This window comes from Thermobia domestica, chromosome 17 (genome assembly GCF_964235325.1).
Source record: "Thermobia domestica chromosome 17, izTheDome1.hap1.1, whole genome shotgun sequence".
NCBI classification, from domain to species: Eukaryota; Metazoa; Arthropoda; class Insecta; order Zygentoma; family Lepismatidae; genus Thermobia; species Thermobia domestica.
Genome location: NC_137470.1, coordinates 109,451,818 through 109,474,616, shown reverse-complemented (window position 1 = coordinate 109,474,616; position 22,799 = coordinate 109,451,818). Strand labels below are relative to the sequence as shown.

General features: G+C 36.9%; 1 protein-coding gene across 2 annotated transcripts in view; it reads left to right on the top strand.

Annotated features, from left to right (window-relative positions):
• Nucleotides 1–1,155: 1,155 nt before the first annotated feature.
• Nucleotides 1,156–22,799, top strand: part of RalGPS (Ral GEF with PH domain and SH3 binding motif) — a 385,336-nt gene continuing 363,692 nt past the window's right edge. For both annotated transcript variants that reach the window (XM_081744128.1, XM_081744133.1), the window contains exon 1: nt 1,156–1,534. The gene's annotated coding sequence lies outside the window, so the exon portion shown is untranslated. The remainder of the gene's footprint in view (nt 1,535–22,799) is intronic.

Here is a 22,799-nt window from a genome sequence, read left to right as displayed (position 1 = left end):
GCGCCAGTGGATAAAATATAAATAAAAAATTATTGAATGGGTGCACAGCATCTTTAGAAATATTTATCCACATATGGGAAAATATATTAGAAGACAACTCAGTTCTCAGAAGAAGTTGTGCCTAAGAAGACGGCAGACAGGACGAAATATACAGTTTAAATGCGGTTAACATACAATGACTGAGAGCAGTATAGCCATTGTTGATTAAAATTCCAACAATGAAGCAGTTTTTCACAGCAGATTGAAGTATAAAATAGTAGTTAAAGCCAGTCACAAGGAAAAATACGTTCTTTTTTATTGAAAGTGATATTCAAGAAATTATTTACATAACATGCTCTCTCTTGAACATTTCTTATTATTTTTTTTCTGGAAGCTAATCAACCCATAGGACAAAAAAATGGATGTCATTCCAAACACCCTGTTGTTTGTTTAGTGATATTAATTGGCTAAACAAATCTTCCGAAAACTTTCCGTTTTTAGGTGAGACATACTAATTCATGGTAATGATTTTTTAAATATGAAGAAGAAAAACCGGGACAAAGGGGCGTCCCGAAAGCCTTTTTTCGGGAAGGTTAATTCTTTCATTGAAAACCGGGACTGTCCTGGTACACCGGAACGTCTGGAAACCAAGGGCGCCGATCCTGGGAGGCTGAGCCCCCCCAAAGCTCACGTGAGCCCCCTCACATTGTATTTATGAACATACAATATTTGGTATAATTTGAAAGTAATTTGTTTTAAAATCCTCATATATCCCTTCTGCATCTGGATGGACACCTCAAATTTACACAGAAATCGGCGCCCTTGCTGGCAACCCTAATTAAAAAAAAAAAAAAGTTCTAAATATATTCAAAGATATAAGGCAACTTTTCGGTGACCCTTGAGCTTGGTAGCCATATTGCCAAAGAAACTCACGGCTTTCAGAACATGTGATCGACCAGAAATCATTCACTAGTACCATTAGACAAAGTCCAGTAATAATTTGCTATCGACCTTTTCGATCCAACAGGACCTATGGGTGGCCCCCGCAGTAAATGGTGGTGGGCATAAAAAAAAAAAGGTGACTTCATCTGCATACAAACGGAACAACTTCTACAGTCAGCCACTAGATGGCAATCAGTGGCACGTTTGACTGAATGCTTTGAAAATGATCCAATAGATGGCAGGTAAGGAAAATTAGTTGGAAAGGGCGTGCGGCATTTACAGCGAATTTACAAACAAATGTTTCGATGATTTGTTTCGTTGTAGTGTGTTTTAAAATTTTTGTGGAACTCAATTATAATTAATGGAAGAATGTTATCTTCAATATACAAAGAAAACTAGTGTATGCATATTCACACAACATGTAACTCAAGTTATTGAAAATTCCGGCTTGCTTTGAAATAGCTTGAATCTTCGTTTTGTTGTGAAAATCAAACGTCAATTTATTTTGTTGATAAATGGGCAGGACACAAGAAAACATAGTGAAAATGCTCCTTTGAATTTGTTTGATGTATCCAGTAACACAGAAGAGCTGTGCCTTCAAAATTTCGTTCAGGTAAATATTTATCTACTCGTAGTAATGATGCATGGGAACGGTCAGAATTAGTTTAATTTTTCGTTCTTTTTACCGTTTAGTATGTACGAGATTTCGCAAGATTATGTTTAAATATATTTCTAAGTTCTTACCATTGCATCGTGTCTGTGGAAACTTTCGTGATGAGAGAAACTTAGAGAAATTGGTTGTTAGCTTTACGAATTTTACTAATAACATCTTAGTAAAATACTTTGTTTTGCAATTAGACATCGTACTAAAACAGGGGTGTGTTGTTTTATACTGAGAAGGAAACCGTGTAGTGATTCTCCATTATAGACCAAGAGTTTGTGCAGGTTTACAATCTGGGACCAAACATTGATTTCTGCGTGCAGATTCATTTTATTAGGTCTAACCGTTATGGCTATAAATGTAGAGTGCCGACATATGCCATAAAAATGACAGTGCAAGACGCACCAACCAACCTGTGCTAGGTAGCCACTACTACATAGCTCTGTGGCTTATTTAACGCGGCTACATGGTTCAATGCCGCGGTCATAAAAGCTCTCCGTTGACTTCTGTCCTTAGCTAACTGGATACATTTTCTACTTCTATTCCTATTGCTGCGAGATTCATTTTAATATTGTCACTCATTTACGCTTAGATCTTCCTAATGACCGTTTTCCGATTGGATTTCTGAAAGTGTCCCTACTTTCTTCCATTCTGTCTACATGACATGCCCACCTCAGCCTCGTGGACTTGATGACCGTAACAATGTTGTGTAAACGGTATAAACTATGCAGTTCCTTGCTATAAACTTGCCGCCGTTCCCTATTCCCAGTCATCTAGGGTCCGAATATTCTTCTCAGAATTTTATTCTCAAATACTTTCAGTCTGCGGTATAATAGTGCCTAAACTGAGTAAAGGTAGGGCGAGTCGGTGGGGACTAGGCGCGTTAGTGATGATGGTTATGTGTGTAAACGAATAAATTCCAAAAAGTAGTATGTGGAACATACTTTTATCCTTACCTATCATGACTCAACACTGCCTTCTTATACAACTACAGTTCATCATTGCTGTCGTATGTGATGTTGCATGGTTAGAAATTACCACTTTACGTTACGCATTTTCACTTTTTCCATATCAAAGGTAAATATATCCCTATATTTTGATTACATATATTTCTCTTCTTAAACATACATATTTTAACATACTTCTTTAAGTTTTATAAGTCTATGATCCTATATTGTAAGCCGGCACCCAAAGTTTATTATAAACAGAACTTCGGATTCATATTATGTCATTTCAGAAATAAATGAATCTACGGGACAATTTTAACGACTAAGTTTTTGCGGATAGCCTAGATGAAACGGGATTTGTGGAATTCGACTCCTGTAGTTTAGCGAAAGTTTATTATTTTGGTTATATATTTTCTAATAAAATTAAAGTTACGTTGAGTGGCAGTGACTGAAGTGCAGTATATCCGCTTAATTTTAGAACCTGTAGTTTCCCGTTCTTAAACACTAAATTTTATAAGGTCACAGCTCTGCAGTATTTTTTTTTTTTTAGCTTAATTCCCCTTCTCAAAACTACGAGTGTGCGTGCGCCTAAAGCTTATTGTGAAATTGCATGTATATGCATCCCCAGCGATAATCGAACTTTAAGTCCGTCAGGATTTGAGAAGAGAGAACTGTTTCGGTCAATCGTGATTTTATTACTTGATAATTCACGTAAAAGAGTCATAATACTCAGAGCAGCGAATGGAAGTAATATCAATAGAGAATTAAATAGTAACCGGTAGCCTAAATGTACAAAATATGCATATACCAAGTAATGTCGATTTATTTCTGGAACAATTTAGATTGAAAACAAAAGTAGACTAACTCAGAGTTAACTGTTACTTTAATATTGAAACTTTGAAAGCCGAAGCTTCAATAATCACCCAAATGTCTATGCAACATGCCTATATTTTTAACAGGTTGACTGCCAAGGCATTGTCGTGCGCATTGCCCCCGAGGCCGCATTACTTTCTTTACATTATCAGTTTTGTTTGACCTCTCAGTTGCCAAAAATGCAGACTTTGGTTAGATACGCAAGTTGACGTGACTGTGCTCGAGTACTATCTTTCGTACTCATGGCAACCGAGATAAAAATTTGCTCTTTTCCCATGAGTACCAAATTTGGTACTCGGGCATAAATATGTCATCCACTTTCATATCCAGCCAAAGAATGAATCTCCAGAGAGAAACAAGGCTGGAAATTGTATAAAATCAACAGTATTTTTATTTCCAAGTGAGAGGGTCAAATTTCCCTCTTGTCCCTCCCTGGGATTCATTCTTTGGCTGGATATGCAGGTTGATGACGCAATTATGTTTCGGTACAAAATTCGGTGCTCATGGGAAAAGAGCAAGTTTTTATCTCGGTTGCCATGAGTACCAAAGATGGTTCTCGAGTATAATTACGTCATCAACTTGCATATCTCACCAAAGTCTGTATTTTTTGCAATTGTGGGGTCAAACGAAACAGAACATGCAGAAATCCACATTATAAACCCCAATTCGAGCAGTAATAAATAGATAAAAAAAAACTCTTATATCTATAGCGCAATAACTTTCATAAAAATAAATATATTTGAACGCTGAAGGTACCGTTTTCAAGCGTAATTTTTATTCTGTCCAAATACGTGATAAAACAAATGAAATTGAGTAACGATATAGGCCCACGTGAAAGAAAGGAAAACAAGTGGCAAGTACCAAATTCGGTACTCACTGCAACCATGGCAAATAATGTGAGTACCATTATTGGTATACGTGGCAGTCAACCTGTTAAACAGCCTAATTACTGATTACGGATGAAATAAACGAATGGGTATACAGCTATAATAGTTTATGCTTATTAAAGAATATATCTTAACTAAAAGTTTCAAATTAATTGTTTAGTTACCATGTTTTATTTTATTTATTTATTTTATAACACCAATATCAAAGCAGAAATTAATTCCAAGTCCATTCGTTGACAACATTACTAAAAAAAAGTCCCTTGTTTCACAATTAGTTCTACTCTTACCTATGTGTTAGGTGCTTTAAATGGGGAAGGTTCTAGAACACAGGTCCCCCATATAGGTTAGTAGCTAGGTTGGTTCCTTTCTGTGCCAAAGTTTAATATTTAAGTCATATAGTATTCCCGAGCGAGTGAAGGCGGATTAGAGCCCAGCAAGGCACGTTGTTTTCTGTCTTTATTACAACTAAATGGGAAAGGGAACCTGTGTTCTAGAACCTTATCCTTTAAACGTATCAAAATTTATCTTTTGATGTTTCGATATATTATACTTCGAAGAATTTACCACATAAAAATTGTTGTCGAACCAAAGTAGAGGCATTACTATAAACAAACACCTTTAGTAGTTGATTATTTATTTCGCATGTTGCCAAAAAAAAAAAAAAAATAATAAAAATAAAATAAAATAAAATAAATAAATAAAAAAACTATTAAATATTACTGATAGAAGCAATCAATCTGCACAGTTTAGTATCAAATGAACTGATTACCGAAAAGGAACATGTATAGTAACTAGAACCTACACTGTTTGAATCTAGAAAGAACTGTGAAAGAAGTAGGGTCTATAAATTGAACTAACACAGGGTTCATACATACTTTGAAAGTTAGGGAAATACTTTGAAATATGCTCTACTGTATTTCACACTATTATTAATATTATTATTATCAAAAGATATGAGCAAAATATATGCCCTGAAAAGAACTAAGACGGATTAAAAGGAGTTGACAATAAGAAAAAGCCTGAGGAAGTAAATTATCTTTAGATGTAAAGCAGGTTAATAAGAGGCAAAAGATGTTAAAACTTCATGTTCCAAAATAAAATAAAAAAAAAAAAAAAAACTAACTTCGTTGGTTTTTTTAGGAAGTCATAGATATGCCAAATTAGAATGCAATGTAGAAGACTACAGGATAAGATTCCTGATAATACAAGAAACAGGCTGTTTGAGTTAGTTGTTGGGACATTAAGCAAAATTTACTGCATTGAAAAAAGAAAGAAAAAAAGGAATATATATGTCACAGTAGGTAGAAAAGTTATGTGAAAACCTGTATAGAATAAAGTGACGAAAAGTACCCCGCGGGAAGCAGTAGGTTGAAAATTGTTAATTATTATTATAATGTGTTCCATGCGCTCATTAACCACTTATAAAAATTTTACGTAATCGTAGAAATTCAGGGAAATTAATGACGGAATGTTTGTGTGAACCATGTAATAGAATCGAACTTTTTTTTTATTTTATTTTATTTTTTTTTTTTTTTACTTCATGTTGCATGTATATTTATTATGCAGACGTTATAAGTTTCAAAATATTTTCATGAGTACATATGTATCCTGTGTAACAATGTTGGTATCAACGCAGCGATTTTACTTTTCTCCGTTTTAAACTCCTCTTCCAATGGAGGGGTATTATTCAGTTTCTCCTCCAAATCACGTAGCAGTGACTTTGGCTCAAATACCGGCTCCTAAGCCGTCGATGGGGATGTGGACTTGCATTCCTTTGTACAGATTCACTTTATGAGGACGACTCCATTGTAGATACACGATAAGAACTATTGTACAAAGGACAACCAACTTGTGCTACGTGGCCACTAAAAAGCAAGAATGCTATCAAACCGAGTGAGGGCAGGAGTGTTGCCAAGGACACGAGCAGTTGCGAGGAGGTGCCTCCGTAGGTAAAACGCGCGTTAGCTACGGTGAGTATATACACATATATGAGGATAACGCAAAACATAGTATATGGCATGATGCACCTTATGTGTGGATTTGGGAGAAATACTAAATGTCATTCCAGTGGAGTACGAAGTGCCCGGTACTGAGCCACTATCATACGGTAATCTATTAAGGGATTTACTTTATTTATCTCACTTAACAGTCAACTAGATCGACAAAACCATGCGTGTGGAATTTGCATTCTACAGACGTGTTCAAATTATTAGACTCAACATTTAGTTTCTCAATATTTTACTGTTCTTACAATATTACGTGAGAAAATACGTTCAAACTTAGTCCAATTTACTGCTTTGTAACTCTCTCCTAATTTCTAGTGGGTGTGGCGTATGCTTTTCAATATCAATAAGACAAATGCGTAGATAACATTCAAATATAATTACTATAAAGTGTGTATATCCAAATTGAAAACAAAAAATGAAATGGAATACCTACAAGAAAATTATCTCCCGCAAAGATTAATATTTCTTTTGAGATCCCTTATTCTTTAAGTATATTTTATCCTTTGTGGCATCCTATTTACGAGTTTAGCACATTTTGCCTTCAATTCAGCATCGTGATACCACAAATTGTTGATCTACTTGATCAATTGAAGTTTGATTCTAATGTACTTCTTAGCTTTTTTTTTTTTTTTTTTTACTTTCTTTTTTTTTAAATATAAAGCTCCAAAAGTTTTCAATCGAGTTCATATCAGGACTAGTGCCTGGCCGTGGAAGAACACTAATTTCGTTGTCCTCGAAGAATTTTGTCACAGCTTTGGCCCAGTGGCATGGGGTCCATCATGCATAAAGATCAATTGTACGTCATCAAACCAGAGTGCAGTCTGGGAAAGCAGTTCTTCTTGAAGAACTTGTAGGTATTGGTCGTGCTTCATTGCCCTCTCTACTACATACAGTGTTCCAGGCCCGAAGACAGAGATCGCACCTCAGACCATGACTGAAGTAGGATGCTTCACGGTCTATTAAAGTCATTCCAACTTGAATTCCTCCCAGATCAACGTCGCTTACTTTGAGACCATTCATCAGACACAAAGATACATAATTCATCACTAAAACACACTATTCTCCAATCATCAGCAATCCAATATTGTGGGCCTCGTGCCCATTTGAGGCGCTTCCTTGCCATGATTTGAGTAGACCCTAATTTTTGTTTTCTTTCTTGACCGTGTGCTTTTATTCCCTCGGCACATAGAATCCTTCGAACACTTTGAGGCCAAATGTCTGCACCATACTCAGCCATTTTTATGCTTAAGTCTATTAGAAGTTGCACTTCTATTTCCCTGAGTCAATCTTTTTAGTTTTCTAATACCTCTTAGCCATAGCTTTGGTTTTCACCAACACTTCCCAACCCTATTTTGGCTCTTGTTCATTTCAACAGAGATTCTACTCACCGATTTTTGTTCTATCTCAACTCTACTGGCAATGTATTGCCGTATAGTAACTTATTTCAACCAGATGTATTTTGTTAACTTCCATTTTACGCGGAGAAAGGTCTTTTGCTTTTCCCAAAATATTGATACACAAAGCACGTCACGATCATTTTAAACTGGCCCGTTCGAACTGTTAAACGCTAACTTCTAACGACAGCAACCACAACACTTCAGACTGTAACTTGTTGATGTGAACCGCAATAGCTATCTGCAACTAAAACACCACTTTCAGAATTTCCCCCCTCACTAAGACCATCTTCTGTTCCACAGTGATATCACCAATTCAACTGTACAGCAAACAAATGAAGGATCCTATATTGATGGTTTAACCATTAAATTAAATGTTCTGGAACTCTGAAATTAGGACTCCTATATCAATTTTGCATTTTTCGAGCGTAAGTCGAATAATTTGAACGCATCTGTAGTTTTTGATTTGAGAAAAACATTCTTGAGTGTTTTCGTGTTGTGATTACACTATGTACGGAGTGCAAGTAAATGTGAAAAATTCCACGTCATATTTCAAGATCAAACACTTGAGGATCAGCTGTGTGTCCGAAAGAGGTACTGATGGAGAATACCTTAGCATGAATAATAAAAATTTACAGTTAAAATACTTATTTCACATGTGGGAAATTTTATTTGTATTTTGGCGTTCACCATCAGTAGCGTTAATCATGTTCAGACAGTCAATGAACTTCAACTTCTAAATCAATGTCTGCTCAACTCTTCTACACAACCGTCTATTTAGGCCAATTGTTGTCCGGCTTACTCCGCAGTGCTTGTGAGTTTTGTCACACCACCTTGTACGAGGATCCTTCTAGGTTGTTTCTCGTCTTTTAGCATCCAGTCAAGAACTGCTTTTGTCCATGGATCATCATTTCTTCTTGTATTATGTCCAGCCCACTGTAACTTGAATGCCTTTATTTTCATGATAATATCCATCGCTTCTGTCATCATTTTGATCCATGGAATTGTTTTCCTATCTTTGCGAGTGATCCCTGACATGTGTTCGTGCTTCGTTGTGTAGTCTGTAGACAACGAATATTTAATTTTGTATTTGGCTTTTCAGCATGAAGCTGTTCCTTTCGGATGCGCTCCAGCTTAAAGTAAAGCTTCTGTTAATTTCTTCTTTAATGTTGCCATCCGTGAACATCTTATCGTAATAAAGCAGAAATAGCAAAATTAGTGGGATTCCATCGCCAAGTAATAATCCATTAAATAAGCAATCCGCATAGTTCTTACAATTTAGCTCCGGCCTTGCGCCTTCGGTGTCGTCTTGCACTTTCCACTGGGTTACGAAATAAATTCCCTTGTGCGTAAAAGGGATGCCACTGATAGAGTATAATCTTTTAAGCAATAGGAGGCATTTTCTTTATTTCTTTACTTATTTTTAGGAAATAAAACTATTTGAACGCTTTGATAGTTTCAGTTACAAGGCCTAGTTTCGAAATTGTCACTCAGTGCTTTGTATCCGTAGACAATAAAATACTGACATTTAGGGATTGAACCAGTAGTGTGCAATATATGAAAGTTCTTTAGAGAAGCAATGGAAGTTAAAAAGTATTGCTACACTACTAATATGAACCATTTTTTCCTGTGATGTACATATCATTTAGAGATTAATATGATCAGATGGAATGCTTAATGGATTAAAAGGCTCTATCTTCCTAATGTAGATTTACGGTTCTGTCGCTGACCATGAAGGCAAGCTGTTTACTTATGAAAGAAAATTCCTACCTCTCAAAACTAAAAGCTATGACTAAGTACGAAAAGTCATGCTTCCTATTTTCTTCACACCCCGTCAGCAGTTTATATCGTCATATCTAGGGGAAAGTCGTCTGGTATCGGACAGCGGGTGGTATCGGACAAAAGCAGTTTTCGTTATTTCCTGCTTAAGGCGGCACATGTCAAGCATACAGTGAGTTGATCAAAATGAACTAGCTAAGCCCACGCCATAGTGGATTTGTTCGATGAACGGTGTATCTCGTGCTTCAAAGTTTTTGTATTTTTGCGAGTAATGAGGTGCACGAAGATAGATTTGTGTGCCTGCAACTTGTCACAAAGTAAATGTATTGACATATTATTGCAATCATAGCACTTATTAGGGTGTGTATATATTATAATTTAGGCGTATAATTGTCTTCGTGTTGTTACAAGCCGGTAGATAGCCATTCATAAGTTGCAAGTCTTTCGGCTGGTATCGGACAAAGGGGAATCGGATGGTATCGGACAAAACACTGGTAAGTAAACTTGACGTTTTTTTAATGGTTTCTGGCTTTTTCAGAAAACCATGGGGAAAATACGTGGCAATTGCGATGAAGAAAGTTGGTCATGGACAAAGTTATTTCCAAAAAAGCACGTGCGGCCAGTGCTAGATATGGTGCTCCTTAGAGTACATTAGGAGATCGTGTCGAAAACTGTCGGAAGGGAAAGAGGTAACAGCTAAGCCTCGCTGCTCGTATAACAAAGGCACATTTAGTAGAACGTGACCAAGAAGGAATACTATACAATCATGTAAAGGCTTTGTATAGTTAACTAGTCTAATGCCACTAAGAAGACCAGAATTTTTTTAAACTAGTTTACAAACTTGCTGAAAAACATTATATTCTGCGCGGAGTCTTTTGATGATTGGATACAGCGCAATATGTGTAAAGACTTGGTCCAATGTGACCTGAACAATGTGAAAATTTTGAAGGCAGACTGTTTTATCATTGTGATTTGTATCAGAATAAAAACAAATAACATCTCTTGATGAGCCTAAGAATTTTAAGATCTATTTTTTACTCTTATTTTAGGCTGTATTTCAAAGCGTAATAAAACTCTATTTTGAGTGTAAGAACTCTTGTAAGTAAACAGCTAATATTTGCAATTAGTTCTGTTATTAAATTACCTCAAAAGACCAATTCTCTATAGTTTTATGTTTGTCCGATACCACCCTCCACTTTTTAAGAATGCTAATTTGTATTACCTTTGATTTTTTTACAAAAATATATATTATTAGTTTTTACCTGTCAAATCACCTTTAACACGTTGTGTGTAAGATACCAAGGTATCATTTTGTGCATTAAGTAATTTGAAATAGCTATTTTTTAGAATGACAAACTGAAAAAAGCTAAGGTGTCCGATACCAGACGATCTTCCCCTATCTCATCTTATATGTAGCCGAGATAGAAATTCCTGTTTCTTCTAATATTCAGGGAAAGGGATATTCAACGTTCTAGGGATTGTTCTCTTAGAACTTTTTCTCTAAATATACTAGATATGAACTAGTACTTTGTGAATGGAATAATTACCATGTCCTCCATCTAATTTTTCAACAGTCATGTGGCTTTTTTTTTTTTTTTTTTTTTTTTCATTGGCTTTATTACTATTTCTGTTTGTGATATTTCTCTTCACTTCGAAACTGGGCGATAGAAGTTTGGAAAATGACCTAAGATATTAACCCTACATACATAAAAAGGTTGCGCGTAACACAGCACACCAAGGAGGGCTAAAAACTGTTCACAACCTAAATAATCATTTTCTGCCCCAAAACGAAAATGTAATATTATTCTCTATTTTGTGGCTTCGGTTGTCTTGGTTTATAGTTAGTACAAAATAGAGAAGAATGTTACATTTTCTGGGACAGAAAATAATGATTGATATGGTGGTTATTTTAAAACCCTCCCTTGATGTGTGATTTTACGCGTAATCCCTTAGTGTACGTAGGGTTTCCACTTTTAATATCATCTCTCTGAAACCAGCAGATTTTTCCGTTTAGGTATGGGACGCCAGATGTACCCATAGCAATGCTGGTGTCAGGATCTTCAACTTTAACTGGAAATAGCCTAATGCACATTATGGTAACACGTTACATCAAGTGAGGGTACTTGATGTCCACCACCAAAAGTTCTTTAAAACTTTATTTTATTTTCTAGAAATTAAAGTATTGAATGACAGAAAGTAAAATTAATATTACTTTTCACACACAACCTGAGTTATGACATGATACTAAAGTAACATCCATAAAATTTCTTATCCCAATAAAAATGTGGACAATTTTTAACCCACCTTGGTGTGCGTAGGGTTAAGTATGGGAAATTAGGCGAAATAGTAATAGGTCAAACAACCAATTCCTGTTTCGTCTACATCGAAGATGGGATAGAGATGGTATAAATTGCCAGCAGGGCTGTAGGCTTAATAGGAGTGAATTATGAGAAATGCAATGATTTAATGTTTACAAGGTAGACAGCATGCATCCTATGGTTCGAAAACGTTGGTTAGCTTGAAATATGGGCGAAACTAGTTGAGCATTGGGGGTCATATCAAGAAATAAATTTGGTCTGGTTTCCCGTTTATTGCTTTAACGTTGACAGGTGTGTTGGTTTGATACATACAGACCAGTCTTTGACATTCAGTCCCGACATGTTTCTGACTACTCGCAACCCTAGAAAGTCTCAATCATTGTAGGGCCTCGGTGGCTCAGTGATACAGCGTTCACCTTTGGTGCATGGGGTCCCTAGTTTGATCCCAGTTCGCGCAAAGTGAACTTTGTGAAGGATAAACACCGCGAGCGTGGGTTTCCTCGGGGTTCTCCCACTTTCTTCATTCCACCATTTCACTCATTTCTCATCATCACCGCCTAACCAGCGTAAACGTGGGACGTAATACTTAAAGATTTCATTTTTTTTCAATCATTGTTACCTCTCGTAAGTTGTTCCGTTTCATTATACAGATAGCTGTTACGTATCATTGATAAACTTGCATGATACTTGTTCAAAAGAAGGAATCATATTATAAGAAATACTATTAAACTTCTCTGTTGCGGGAAAAGTAGTCCTTTTCTGTTCTTTAGCAGATTTTTATCATAAGTGCCAGTATACACTGTAATTACAACATGGCTAATTGACCATCTCATAATGTATTTTTCTATGCCTGAGATTAACGGCTTTATTGCTGCTGTTTGGATAAAATTGAGATGTAGTCTATCTGTTGTCTTCAATAAAGCGTAGTGTAGAACGTATTATAGCTCTGTTCAGTAGCGATAGGCATAAGAGCAGGGAAAGTCCAAGTTGGTTGCTATGGTCAGAAAAGTACAAAAAAACATTACCCCGGTACATCAATTATTTATTGATTTTAGAAAGGCCTATCACTCAGGAGGGAAACATTGTACAACATTCTTACAGAATTTGGAATACCGAAAAACCTAGGTAGATTAATGAAGATGTGTTTAAATGAATCCCAAAGTAAAGTCCGAGTAGAAAAATTCTTGTCCACGATGTTTCACGTCGAGAATGGCCTCAAACAAGGGCATACGTTGTCGCCATTATTATTTAACTTTATTCTGAAGTACACTAGGAGAAAGGTAAAAGACACCAACCAGGGCCTAGAGTTGAATGGTATTCACCACGCTATGCTGTGTGCTGATTATGTAAATTTAATAGAGGATAATATGAGAGCAATAGAAGGAGAATGCAGACATCTTATTAAACGTTTAAGGAGACATAAGTTTGGAAATAAGTGCACCGAAAACTAAATATATGGAAGTTCGTCGGGATCGTAATACTGCAAATTATGTCTGCGTCAAAATATCAAATAATACTTCCGACAAAGGAAATACTTTCAGATATCCAGAATCAATATTAACAGACCAAAACCATATTCACAAAGAAATTAAATGTCGACTGAAAGCAGGAAATTTGTGTTATTATTCAGTTACAAATCTTTTATCATCGCAAATTGTGTCGGGGGATTTTGAAGCTTAAAATATATAAAACGATAATCATGCCTGTCATTCCGTATGGTTGCAAAACATGATCGCTTACTCTGAGGGAAGAACCTAGACTGAAAGGATTTGAGAATAAGATCCTGAGACGAATATTCGGACTAAAGAGGAACGGGAATGGAGAATGGTGGAAACTTCATAACGAAGAACTACATAATTTAACCCTTATAGGATCTTGGCTTTTTGGGCTATTTTTTAGACTTTCAGTCAAGCAGCTACTGCATCGTCACTATTTATGCTAGGATCATGGCTCATACCTCATTCTCTTCAGAATAGAGCTGGCTTTCAAATGGTACCACTTGCATGCCCATACCATATACCAGGAGAGGGAAGATTGATGTCAAAGAGAAAATTTTGAGGGGGGAATTTTTTTTGTCCAACTTTGGGCTCCCCCCCCCCTGTGTGAACGTAGAGACCTCCAAAAAATCTGGTAAATAGTACTTGGTAAATTAATGCGTGTACCAAATTTCAAGTTTCTATCTTCAATAGTAAGGGCGGGAGAAATTTTATCGAAAATTCCCACAATGCCCTAAATTACCACAAAACACTATGATCTCAGGGAAAATATTTCCTGAGACATCCCTAATTACCCTAGGGACATCTGTCGCCCATATTCTCTTCTCAATAGAACTGCCTTTCAGGCGGTACCATTCACATGTCTCCATCATGTATCTAAGGCGGGAAATTCCAGAAAAAAGGGATCTCTTGGTCTAAATTTCCCTTTTTTCAACTTTTAGCCCCTCTGGACCCCCCTGTTTTAACGCAGAAATCTGAAAAAAAATCTGTTAAATGCTACTCGGTGGACTGTATGTTTGTGCACAATTTCAATCTTCTAGGTGCAAAAATAAGCCCGCAAAAAAAAAAAAAAAAAAATCAGAAAATTCCCCATGTTATCCTATACAGAAGTATATTTTGAAAAAAATTCACTGAGACGTCCCTAATTACCCTAGAATAATAATTCGACCGTCATTCTCTTCAGAGTGGAACGGCCTTTCAGACGGTATGATTCACGTGTCACCATCATGTATGGGAGGCGGGAAAATCATGAAACACGGGATTTTTTGTCTAAAAATCCCTTTTTTCAATTTTTTCCCCTTCTGGACCACCCCTGTTTTAATGCAGAGATCTGAAAAAATCTGAGAAATACTACTAGGTGGGCTGAATGTTTGTGCACAATTTCAATCTTCTAGGTGCAAAAGTAAGAACGCAAAAAAAAAAAAAAAAAAAAATATATATATATATATATATATATATATATATATATATATATATATATACCCACCATGTCCCATTTTTCCCTATATAGAAGTATATTTTTCAAAAAATCCCTGAGACGTCCCTAATTACCCTAGGATAATGATTCAACCGTCATTCTCTTCAAAATGGAACTGCCTTTCAGACGGTATGACTCACGTGTCCCCATCATGTATGTGAGGCGGGAAAATCCTGAAAAACGGGATTTTTGGGTAAAAAATCCCTTTTTTCAACCTTTTGCCCCTCTGGTTCCCCCCCCCCCCCTGTTTTAGCACTGACATCGGAACAAAAAATCTGGTAAATACTACTCGGTGGACTGAATGTTTGTGCAAAATTTCAATATTCTACGTGAAAAAATAAGCCCGCCAAAAAATAATGAACATAGGCTTCATAAGGGAAAATTTCTATCAAAATTATGACGTCATCACCTCCTATGTCTGGACGCAGGACGGTCTGAAACCATAAGTAATGTCTTCTACAATGTATCTGGACTTGAAAAACAAAACAAAAAAAAAAGGACGAAAAAGCTCAAATAGAAGAGAAATAACGCAATGTACGATGAAAATTGCGTATCGTACAAAATGTACGATAAGATCCCCAAAGGGTTAAACCGTTTACCAAATATTGTTAGGATCATCAAATCTAGGAGGCTCAGGTTGGCAGGTCATGTAGACAGAATGCAAAGAATTAGAACGCTTTCAAAATTTTTCCTGGAAATTCAATCGGAAAATGACCATTAGGAAGACCTAGGCATAAATAGGAAGTCTATATTAAGATGGATCTACAATGTGCTGATTGTTTAGTGAGTGTGATTGATTACTCTTTATGTTGCTTCGTTTGTTAGCTATTATATTTGGTCTAGGAATTAATTCGTGCGGGTGGACAAGAGATGGCGCAACGAACGGAGCGTCCCACAGTTCCGTGTATCCACACATGTGTTGCAAACCCCTGTCATCGCGTATCGTTCGTAGTATAGGGCAGTGGATTAAAGCGTCAACAACACCAGTTTGTAGTTAAGTGAACATGGCGCAATTTGTGCCTGATAAAGTGTTTTTGCGGGGTGTCCTGCTGCATTACTTTAACATGCAGACAAGTGCGACTGAAAGTCATCGTATTTTGGTGGAAGTGTATGGTGACCATGCTCTAGCTGAGCGAACGTGTCAGAAGTGGTTTGCACGGTTTAGAAATGGTGATTTCGGCTTGGCAGACCAAGAGCGAGCTGGACAGCCAAAAAAATTTCAAGACGAAGAATTGACAGCATTGCTCGAGCAGGATTCGTGTCAAACGCAGGAACAACTTGCAGCAGCATTAGGCGTTGATCAAACAACAGTCTCCAAACGCTTGAAAGCCATGGGAATGATTCAAAAGATGTCACATTGGGTTCCACATGAATTGAAAGACAGAGACGTTGAAAGACGAAAAACCATTTGCGAATTGCTGCTTCAACGACAGAGCAGAAAGGGGTTTCTGCATCGAATTATTACGGGTGATGAGAAGTGGATCCATTACGAGAACCCTAAACGAAAAAAGGCCTGGGTGAAACCAGGTGAACCAGGTCCATCACAACCAAAACGAGATATTCACTGTGCAAAGGTTATGCTGTGCATATGGTGGGATATGAAAGGTGTGGTGTACTATGAGCTGCTGCAACCGGGTGAAACTATGAATGGAGAACGTTATCGACGACAATTAATGCGTTTGAAGCAAGCTCTGGCCAGAACACGACCAGAATGGGAGAACAGACATGATAAACTTATTGTTCAACATGATAACGCTCGCCCACATGTCGCAAAACCGGTCAAAACCTATTTAGAAAATGTCGGATGGGAAGTTTTACCCCACCCGCCGTATTCACCAGACGTTGCTCCTTCGGACTACTACTTGTTCGATTGCATGAACAACGATTTGATTGGACAGCGGTTTACTTCTTCAGAAGATATCGAAACATGGGTCTCTGACTGGATCGCTTCCAAGGATGAGGACTTCTTTCGCCACGGAATCCGTACATTGCCTGACAGATGGGCGAAAGTGGTGGCTAGCGATGGACAATATTTTTCTTAAGGTATTTATGTATTTTGTGTTTGTACTACAGCTTCAATGTGTGCGGACCAACCGCACGAATTAATTCCTAGACCAAATATATTTCGTCGACTATATACAGGGGGTTACTTATTGGGGAGAGGTGAATGGTAATGGCGTCCTGCTACTTGCAAATTGCTTTCCGTTTCGCACACTTGGTTGTTATGCTGATAAAAATGTATTTGCCACCCCTATTCAACTGTATTGTTATTCAAATATCCTTTTTCTGTGTGGCCACCTTCAAATTAACGAATGACTTTTGTCTCCGAAACGCTTTGCCAGGCGTGCTAAATTTAATGAAGAAAACCTTGGTATTCATAATTAACCGTGCTATAATATATATGCGGGGTTTCGCGCCATAGTAGTTACGCTCCTGACACTAATGCAAAGCGGTTATTCAACTGTGCAGTCAGTTTGCTGGTTTAAAACTATTGTGACCGTAACTTGAACTCTATATTGTTTGAATTCAATTAATTTCAAAATGAATAATGGCAGCACAGTGGCTAAGTGGTAGAGCGCTTACCTCTGGCTCGTGGGGTCCGTGGTTCGATTCCCTTCTCCGTGGTCGAAACCATTGTGTCCATGGGTTTTCTCGGAGTACTACCGTTTCATGCCATTTTCTCATTCCACCCAGGGCCGGATTTAGGGGGGGTTACAAAAGTGCACGTGCACCCCCCACCCCTTCGTTGTAAATCTACACTATCTAAAATGAGAAGCTGGCAGTGAAAATAGCAACACTTTCCGAAACTTTCTGCCATCATGTTTCCGTTTGGGGCATAGAAGAAAGTAGAGCTTTGCAAAAGCAATAGTTTAAGTATTTTTTCTAAAGGTTGAAGGAAAAGGATTCACCAAGCAAAACAATATAACATTTGTCAAGTACGAAAGAAAACAGAAGCCAGGAGGAGAGAAGAACATATTTTCCGCCTGCATAACACTTGCAACCCTTTTTAAAACTTTTCTCCGTTCTATGCATCAGTGTTGTCAGGGGTAAATAATATTGTTACATGTCACTTTGAATAGTTTCAGTGTGATTGGTTATTTTGGTAGTTATTGGTGCACCCCCTCCCCCTCAGACAATCCTGGATCCGGCCCTGATTCCACCAATTCTTCCATCGTCATTCACTTGTCTTAAGGTTAGTGTAAAGGGACAAGTTTTGCCGATAGATGTCACTACAGTCTTCATATCTCTCCCATGTATTTTTTTTTTTTTTTTTTACCTTTCACGAAAATTTACAATTTCTTTTATAAATTTCAACCTAGAGACTTCAAATTTTTAGAGAAGGAACTTCATAACCTATTAAAGGGAACAATCCGTGCCGATTTTGAAACGATTCCATTGTTAAAGGTTTGTATATCCATTTCAACAATCAAGCCATTTCAACAATAAAGAAAATTCTAAATAAAAAAAATCGGCACTGATTATTGCCTTTGATAGCTTGTGAAGCTCCTTTTCTAAAAATTTGAAGTCTGTAAGTTGAAATTTGTAAGAGCAATCGTGAATTTTCGTGAAAGATAAAAAATACATGGGAGAGACACGAAGACAGTAGTGCCATCTATCGGCAAAACTTGTCTCTTTAAACCAACCTTAATGTTAGTCTTCCTTAGCCTAACAGGGATAATTCGTGGGACGTTAAACTTAAAAATCCACTTTTTAAAATAGTGATGATACTGAACATGAACATTCTTGCGTATGCATTATTAGGGGGACAGGAGCGCTGATCATAACATCCAGTGGGGTTTGGGAGGGAAGGGGAGACATAAGAGTAAAAAAAAAACATTTCATCATAGGTTGTTCATATATTAGGCTATCCATAGATATTGCATCTGCTCATTAATGGCATGTGAAATGCATGTTAATTACATACAAATTACTGTAATTAATTTGCCAACTTCTGCCAATAGTGTTACTTTATTCACTCCCTCCCCCGAGTGAAATTTTCATCTAAAAATATTAAGTGGGAGGAATCCAGCCGTTGATGACTTTCGCAACACGTAGTAACCACATTTATATTTGACGTTTTACAAAGATGTTTCATAAGAACACAACTTTCGAGCGCATAACTTACAAATTTGTTGATAAAATTAAGTAATTTACATATTTTTGCAGTGTATGCTATCTGTGCTTACGTATGAAGTATGATACAGTATTATTCATATGCACTCCACGAGTTTGCAGGCACACTCTCATTCTTTCGATGACATTTTCCATAACTTTTCCCTACACTTGCACCTGTAGGTCCGAAATTATATACTGAATCTTGACCGTGAGCTTTGGAAGTGATCGTGGTTTCTTGACGTACGCACCTAACTTCAAATAGCCTACCAGCACATGAAAAAATCAGATGGTATCAAATCACAAGATCTGAGTGGCCAATTTACTTCAGCGTTGCGACAAATCGTCCGGTCAGGGAACCTATCTCGTACCCATTCCTACCTGTACAGAAGACAGATGACGATCATGCTCTATTCGGCGATCCGTAACTACTAACCACAAAGACAACAGATGCAAACGTTCAGTGCTGCCAACTTGCTAAAACAGAAATGGCGGCCATTTCTATAGTTGTGTTCTTTATGGGACATCCTGTATTTGATTGATTGATTGATTTTTTGAGTTTAACGTCCCTTTTCAGCAGCGAGGCTATATGAGACGTGGACCTACTGATTAACGTGGAATCCGAACCACATGAGCTCCCGCCGGGAATCGAACCCGGGCCTCCCACGCCAACATCCTGTATTTGTGTACATGTTGTTGAGTGGGCAATATTTAAAAAGGAAGTTAAATGGAAATAATTACTGGATCGAATTAAATTTGATTGTACGTGACGTATAGCGTACAGCGTGTGGAAGGCTTGGACACAACTAAAATTGAAAAAAATGAAAACATTAAAATGCCGTACAGTCCTACGTAGACGTGCTCTGAAGATATTAGAAGTGCGTACTTACGACACAAATCTCTGCTAGGTTGTTGTTGTTATCATCTCTTGAGTATTTTCTTCATTTTATGAAACGAATGCTGGTGGCTTATGTAAGCGAATGCTTCAGTGAAATATCTCGCGTTTTCATAATAAGTTATGCATGGAGTGTTAGTGTCGATAACATTGAGTATAACTATTTGTTCATACATTTTTGTACTACTGTATGCAGTTAAACATTCTTTTCTGTAAGTAGTGTTTTTTTTTTTTTTAATTTTTGAATCTTATGTAACTATGCATTGTAGTAGCTACTTGCGACCTTTATTTGATTTTTCTATTAAAAAAAGAAAACAATGGCATTATACACGACAGGCCAGACTTCAAAATGGGCATGGAGGTAGACCGTCACGAACTTGGTAGGAGTATGAAATGGTAGCATAATACCCGTTCTTTGCACGGGAAGAATAAAATTTATGAAAAATATTTGACAGATATTATATATGGTTTCAATGTGCGTTTTATTTTACTCAAATACGCTCTTAAATTGCTTCTACATAAGTTTTAACTACCTCAAGACCGAACCAAGTCGTTTTCTTGCATTTAGAAATAGTGGATTTACTCAAATCCTTAGAAGTTGTTATGCAAATTTTAGTCAGTTTTCGTCATCCCGAAATATGCATTTTTAAAGGCATCTGTTTTGTCAAAATTATGTTGAGAATGCCTTTATTTACAACCGAAATTGGTGGGGTCACGGTGGCTTACTGGTAGAGGGCTTACTTCTGGTGCCTGGTGTTCTTGGTTCGATTCTTTGCCAAGGGAGTTTGTGGTGGACAACATCGTAGGGCTATCCGTGGGTTTTCTCGTTGTAATCCCGTTTTCTACTATATCCTCTTCCTGCCGATTCTTCCATCACCGCTTACTTGCATTAATCACCCATCTCCCTTAGACTAAAGTGCATAATCATTGGATGTTAAGCTGAAAGATTTTATTTTCAACCGAAATAAGAAGATTTTGCACGTTTCGTGGGAATGCTCCCTGGGTCACATTCTTGGTCATTCCGAACTTTCACCATTACACAGACAGCCAGTCTTTTCAAACTGCTTATGCCATCGACGAATGTTGTTGGCATTTGGGGGATTACTATTAAACTTTGTACGAAACGCACATTAAATTGGAATATCTTAATATTGCAGACGGCAAAACACAAAATGGCTTCCTTTAAGAATTTGCCATCTATGTTACTGTTACTGCCAAGTGGTTAGCATACTTCAAACAATACTTAGTCGTTCGCGTTTACAGAAGATTTCAGACAATTATAGCTGCTAAAAGGAACCCTACAAAGTACTAATCAATTTAAAAGCGATAAGTGATGATATTGTTACTATTATTTTCTTGAATATGTCATCTGTATGAATACTTTTTCCAAGTACAATCTTGGAATTATTTTATTCTTATTATCTATCTATCTATCTATCTATCTCTCTCTCTCTCTCTCTCTCTCTCTCTCTCTCTATATATATATATATATATATATATATATATATATATATATATATAATATATCGTTAAGAGCCTGACATACTAGGGCGTGTCGATTTTTTCAATTTTCAAAATCCTAAAATGAGGGGTGCTAAAAAGTTGAGGCCTGACATTGTATTTCGAAGCATATATTTACAAATTCGATATAAGGTTGTTTTGCTAGGTAAATATCAGTCCAAAGTTTTGTCATTTTCGTTCTTTTTTTATAAATTTACTTTTGTTGTTCATAGATGGCGCCAGCGTTGTATTTCATTTATTGAGTAGAAATACATGTTTATTAAGATTAGTTTTATCTATTTGCACATTGCTGGATTACAGTTTTATTATTATGTCAAATTTATGTTCTACAATCATTAAATTAGATACATTTTCAATTTTAAACGGGTGCTAAAGTTTTCACATTTATTATGTAATAACTCCAATGGTATAAGATTGAGAGCTTCAAATTTGAGTGTGTAAACTTTTTCAACTAGTCCTTATATTAACATCGTGGTTTCTTGATGTTTCCTTACAATGACTTCTAAGACAAAAAACGAAACGTAATACATTTACACATAGGAGTAATTTGATTGGAACCGGCAGAGAATTGTAACCTTCTGAACTTCCCCTCATTAAGCTATGTTGTCATGCAGAGCATTTGGTATGGTGTCGGCTTAGGTGCCACAGCTGCCATATCTACTACCGCCCTTATGGATGTTGGCTTGATGACTGATAAAGACCAAAGGCTTGTGATTGATCACAATAAAGTGAAGGGAGCACAAGAAAAAAATATAATGAAATCTGTGGACCAAGAATTTGATGAGTTCTGTCAGCAAGGTATAATCGACTGCATCTTCTTTGATAGCCGTGAAGATATTACGAACGTTATGTTGGTAGCAAAAAATTCAAATCACAGTTCCCTGGGAATGAGAACAACACTATTCTGTTTACAGCGAGCCAGGTGGACGCTATCTTTATCATTTCACTCCACAGAAAGATTGTGACAATAAAAAGCAAGCTGAAATTTTTGCTGATAATCTTGAAGATTTTAGAAGGGCAATTGGAGGTGATTTTACTAACGTCAACACTGGTTGGGAAGGTCGTACTATGCATTGGGTAGAAGTCAAACTCGGTCGTAAGCTAAATTGGTTAGTGTGGGCTCTTTACACCAGCGGGTTACCTATGCGACACTTAATCACAACACTGGATGGCATAATTTTGTTTAGCAATCAGTGGAAAGGTATTATTGGAGATATGCTAGACGCAGTTACTGGACTTGAAATTGACCCTTCATAGCAAAAACTCCCAATTGGAGAGCCTCTTATTGCGCTGAGTGAAAATATCGTAAAAGATTTATCTACAGATCAAGCATATGGATATCAGATTACACAGGTCATTCTCACTGGAAAAGCTCCATGGGATCTGGCGCTTCTTGAAATTGGTCCAGTCAATCATTCAAGATGGTTGAGTACAGCAAATAGACTGCGTCGTTTGTGGGCTTTAAAACATGAACTTAACGTGAAATATCTCATAAATCTTAAGCAGATAGT